Source organism: Palaemon carinicauda, chromosome 17 (genome assembly GCF_036898095.1).
Source record: "Palaemon carinicauda isolate YSFRI2023 chromosome 17, ASM3689809v2, whole genome shotgun sequence".
Classification (NCBI taxonomy): Eukaryota; Metazoa; Arthropoda; class Malacostraca; order Decapoda; family Palaemonidae; genus Palaemon; species Palaemon carinicauda.
The window spans coordinates 45,785,121-45,791,094 of record NC_090741.1 but is presented as its reverse complement, the minus strand read 5'-3'; positions in this window follow the sequence as shown (position 1 = coordinate 45,791,094).

Sequence of the window (5,974 nt, the reverse complement as noted above, 5' to 3'; positions counted from 1 at the left end):
CTACATAAGCTCATTGGGGTTTCCACCCTTTCGGCCTCTGAAGTGATGGATGGCTTCTGATAGAAGAGAGGATCCAAGAATCAGGTAACAGAGGCAGAGAGAGAATTCCAAAGTTCGTCTTTTATTCCTTCGTTGTCTTCGGTTTTGGCTACATAAGCTCATTGGGGTTTCCACCCTTTCGGCCTCTGAAGTGATGGATGGCTTCTGATAGAAGAGAGGATCCAAGAATCAGGTAACAGAGGCAGAGAGAGAATTCCAAAGTTCGTCTTTTATTCCTTCGTTGTCTTCGGTTTTGGCTACATAAGCTCATTGGGGTTTCCACCCTTTCGGCCTCTGAAGTGATGGATGGCTTCTGATAGAAGAGAGGATCCAAGAATCAGGTAACAGAGGCAGGGAGAGAATTCCAAAGTTCGTCTTTTATTCCTTCGTTGTCTTCGGTTTTGGCTACATAAGCTCATTGGGGTTTCCACCCTTTCGGCCTCTGAAGTGATGGATGGCTTCTGATAGAAGAGAGGATCCAAGAATCAGGTAACAGAGGCAGGGAGAGAATTCCAAAGTTCGTCTTTTATTCCTTCGTTGTCTTCGGTTTTGGCTACATAAGCTCATTGGGGTTTCCACCCTTTCGGCCTCTGATGTGATGGGTGGCTTCTCCTGATAAAAGAGAGTATCCAAGAATCAGGTAACAGAGGCAGAGAGAGAATTCCAAAGTTCGTCTTTTATTCCTTCGTTGTCTTCGGTTTTGGCTACATAAGCTCATTGGGGTTTCCACCCTTTCGGCCTCTGATGTGATGGGTGGCTTCTGATAGAAGAGAGGATCCAAGAATCAGGTAACAGAGGCAGAGAGAGAATTCCAAAGTTCGTCTTTTATTCCTTCGTTGTCTTCGGTTTTGGCTACATAAGCTCATTGGGGTTTCCACCCTTTCGGCCTCTGATGTGATGGGTGGCTTCTCCTGATAAAAGAGAGTATCCAAGAATCAGGTAACAGAGGCAGAGAGAGAATTCCAAAGTTCGTCTTTTATTCCTTCGTTGTCTTCGGTTTTGGCTACATAAGCTCATTGGGGTTTCCACCCTTTCGGCCTCTGAAGTGATGGATGGCTTCTGATAGAAGAGAGGATCCAAGAATCAGGTAACAGAGGCAGGGAGAGAATTCCAAAGTTCGTCTTTTATTCCTTCGTTGTCTTCGGTTTTGGCTACATAAGCTCATTGGGGTTTCCACCCTTTCGGCCTCTGAAGTGATGGATGGCTTCTGATAGAAGAGAGGATCCAAGAATCAGGTAACAGAGGCAGGGAGAGAATTCCAAAGTTCGTCTTTTATTCCTTCGTTGTCTTCGGTTTTGGCTACATAAGCTCATTGGGGTTTCCACCCTTTCGGCCTCTGAAGTGATGGATGGCTTCTGATAGAAGAGAGGATCCAAGAATCAGGTAACAGAGGCAGGGAGAGAATTCCAAAGTTCGTCTTTTATTCCTTCGTTGTCTTCGGTTTTGGCTACATAAGCTCATTGGGGTTTCCACCCTTTCGGCCTCTGAAGTGATGGATGGCTTCTGATAGAAGAGAGGATCCAAGAATCAGGTAACAGAGGCAGGGAGAGAATTCCAAAGTTCGTCTTTTATTCCTTCGTTGTCTTCGGTTTTGGCTACATAAGCTCATTGGGGTTTCCACCCTTTCGGCCTCTGAAGTGATGGATGGCTTCTGATAGAAGAGAGGATCCAAGAATCAGGTAACAGAGGCAGGGAGAGAATTCCAAAGTTCGTCTTTTATTCCTTCGTTGTCTTCGGTTTTGGCTACATAAGCTCATTGGGGTTTCCACCCTTTCGGCCTCTGAAGTGATGGATGGCTTCTGATAGAAGAGAGGATCCAAGAATCAGGTAACAGAGGCAGGGAGAGAATTCCAAAGTTCGTCTTTTATTCCTTCGTTGTCTTCGGTTTTGGCTACATAAGCTCATTGGGGTTTCCACCCTTTCGGCCTCTGAAGTGATGGATGGCTTCTGATAGAAGAGAGGATCCAAGAATCAGGTAACAGAGGCAGGGAGAGAATTCCAAAGTTCGTCTTTTATTCCTTCGTTGTCTTCGGTTTTGGCTACATAAGCTCAATGGGGTTTCCACCCTTTCGGCCTCTGATGTGATGGGTGGCTTCTGATAGAAGAGAGGATCCAAGAATCAGGTAACAGAGGCAGAGAGAGAATTCCAAAGTTCGTCTTTTATTCCTTCGTTGTCTTCGGTTTTGGCTACATAAGCTCATTGGGGTTTCCACCCTTTCGGCCTCTGATGTGATGGGTGGCTTCTGATAGAAGAGAGGATCCAAGAATCAGGTAACAGAGGCAGAGAGAGAATTCCAAAGTTCGTCTTTTATTCCTTCGTTGTCTTCGGTTTTGGCTACATAAGCTCATTGGGGTTTCCACCCTTTCGGCCTCTGATGTGATGGGTGGCTTCTGATAGAAGAGAGGATCCAAGAATCAGGTAACAGAGGCAGAGAGAGAATTCCAAAGTTCGTCTTTTATTCCTTCGTTGTCTTCGGTTTTGGCTACATAAGCTCATTGGGGTTTCCACCCTTTCGGCCTCTGAAGTTATGGACAGCTTCTGATAGAAGAGAGGATCCAAGAATCAGGTAACAGAAGCAGAGAGAGAATTCCAAAGCTTGTCTTTTATTCCTTCGTTGTCTTCGGTTTTAGCTACATAAGCTCATTGGGGTTTCCACCCTTTCGGCCTCTGAAGTGATGGACGGCTTCTCCTGATGGAAGAGAGGATCCAAAAAATAGGTAACACAGAAGCAGAAAGAGAATTCCAAAGCTTCTCTTTTATGCCATCGTTGACTTCGGTTTTAGCTACATACGGTCAGTGGGGTTTCCACCCCTTCGGCCTCTGAAGTGATGGGTGGCTTCTCCTAATAGAAGAGAGGATCCAAAAAAAATATGCAACACAGAAGCAGAAAGAGAATTCCAAAGCTTGACTTTTATTCCTCCGTTATCTTCGGTTTTGGTTACATAAGCTCATTGGGTTTTCCACCCCTTCGGCCTCTGTACCTCCTAGAAAATAAGGACTGGTGTGATAAGAATCCATTCTGACAAAGGACAATATCCTCTGACTAGAAGACATTAATAATCTTACTCTGAATGCTACGATAAAAGTCACAGCGACTTTTATCAGTCTGTTCTTTCTACCGAGGTTAATTGGATTGGCTTCGAATGACGTCATCTCGCATTTTAAAAAATGAGAAAATGAGACTTAATAAAAGATGAAATTGTATTTCAAGACTTCAAGAGGAGTCCTTGATCGCCAACGTCTTGGAAGACGAAGCGAGTTAAAGAGGAAGAGGAGGAGGGTTAACTTGGCTTTCACATAATAAATATCCAGAAATGTAACGGTAAATATATCGAGCTAAGATGGAAAGGACTTAGGCCTACATGTTTTGAATTGTATGAAGATTTTGAGCTACCATGGAAAGGCACCTTAGCATCACTTCTACTGTCCTTGAGACGCATACATTAGATCCACCAAGTTCAATATAATGCAACGGCAGATATATCGAGCTAAGATGGAAAGGACTTAGGCCTACAGGTTTTAAATTGTATTAAAACTCTAAGCTACCATGGAAAAACCCTTACCACTTTACTGTCCTTGAGACGCATACATTAGAACCCCCAAGTTCAATATAATGCAACGGCAAATATATCTAGCTAAGATGGAAAGGACTTAGGCCTACAGGTTTTGAATTGTATGAGAATTTTGGGCTGCCATGGAAATACCCTTAGCATCACTTCTACTGTACTTAAAAAGCACACGTTAGATCCTCCAAGTTCAATATAAAGTACTTTCAGGTTAGGACTTCGAGCTATAAAGCATATCTCTGGTCTCTTTTAGGAACCAACTTTAGTAGGCCTATCTTTTTTCAGGAACTAAATCCAAGATGACAATGGCGTAGAGCAGAACCGCGAATAATAAATCTAAAATAAACTATGAGGCAAATAGCCATAACTAGTGCACCTTCTTAGAAAAAAAGGATTCATGACCTCTCAAGACCTCTCGAAAGGATCTCATCTCGCTGAGCGCCAAGAGCCGACGGATAATCCTACGCGTAGTTAAAGCTGAGGATTCTCGCCGGCGTTCAAACAGAAGCCGATTCCGAGAAATTCCAGTCTATAATTGGAATGGAGGGATCCAGGATTTTCGAGAGTCCTCTTGGCGTATCCGACCTATTTATAGCATAAGTCTGTATGATTCATTAAAGGCTAAAAGGAACCACGAGATTCGCACAAACATTTGCATTTCTCTCGACCAGGAGGCGAGGCAAGGCTGCTTGCCTTCTCTTGGCCCGAGTTCGTTTGTTTCTATCTCTCTCTCTCTCTCTCTCTCTCTCTCTCTCTCTCTCTCTCTCTCTCTCTCTCTCTCTCTCTCTCTCTTTATTTGAGGCTTTATTTTGGCTTCAGTGTTCTCTCTGTAACTTTCTTTTCTTTGATCTCTAATGGAATGTTACATTGTTCGTTCGTTTTAGATTGCCATGCCTAACAGGAGGCACGGGCTCTTGCGTTGACAGCCCGTTTGAATGTTTAAAGGCTGCTCATGAATGGCAGAGGTAAGGGACATTGACAATGTCCTATCAAGCAGGACAATGCCATAGAGACTGACCATATACACACAAGCCCCTTCTTCACTCAAGTTAGGACCAAGGAGGGCCTGAAAATGGCTGCTGATGATTCAGCAGATAGACCCATAGGCTTCCCCCAAACCACCCATCCTTACCTCACAAGGATGGTGAGGTTACAGCAACCAAATAAACTAACGAGTTTGACCTGGACTCGAACCCCAGTCTGAAGTTCACCAACCAGGAACGTTACGACATCGGCCACCTCAACCCTAGACCGGGTTACATAATTTGGCGAGGTTGCAGCGACCAAAGAAACTAACGAGTTTGACCTGGACTCGAAGCCTAGTCTGAAGTGCACCAACCAGGGACGTTACGACATGGGCCACCTCAACCCTAAACAGGGTTACATAATTTGGCGAGGTTGCAGCCACCAAATAAACTAACGAGTTTGACCTAGACTCGAACCCCAGTCTGAAGTGCACCAACCAGGGACGTTACGACATCGGCCACCACAACCCTAAACAGGGTTACATAATTTGGCGAGGTTGCAGCGACCAAAGAAACTAACGAGTTTGACCTGGACTCGAACCCCAGTCTGAAGTGCACCAACCAGGGACGTTACGACATCGGCCACTACAACCCTAAACAGGGTTACATAATTTGGCGAGGTTGCAGCGACCAAATAAACTAACGAGTTTGACCTGGACTCGAACCCCAGTCTAAAGTTATACCAACCAGGGACGTTACGACATCGGCCACCACAACCCTAAGCCGGTTTATATAATTTAGATGTCTTCTCAGCATGCACCCGATTTAGGGAAGCATACAGTGTATTATGTATTAACCGATTGGATCATTCAGAAGTAACGAAATATAAGTGCTTTCAGTGGTATATCATCTTATGTAATTAAGATTTATTCCTTAGACAGGTTACTACACATCTCCTGGGTTTAAGAGCAAATCTTGGGCGTGGTGGGGTGGGGTCACTTTCGAATACAAAGTGCTTTGTGCTTGAGATAAAAACAAAAAGCAGTTTTCAAAAGTACTCATATAACGAGGCATATCGTTCGATAGAATTTTCCAGACTACATCAAGTTTAGGACAAACTTGCAGGTAAATTGAGGCATATCAATTGAACTAAACGTTCACCTTTGGTTATTCTGAGAATACGACAAAGAATACTGTTTAAACTGAGACATAATGATTGGTCTGGCTACTTAATGGAGAACACACTGGAACATCTTTATCTGCATGAAAAAAATTTCCCTTTTATTATTATTATTATTATTATTGTTGTTGTTATTATTATTATTTGCTAAGCTACAACCCTAGTTGTAGAATCTAGAGGCTATAAGCCCTCGGGCCCCAACAAGGGAAATAGCCCAGTGAGG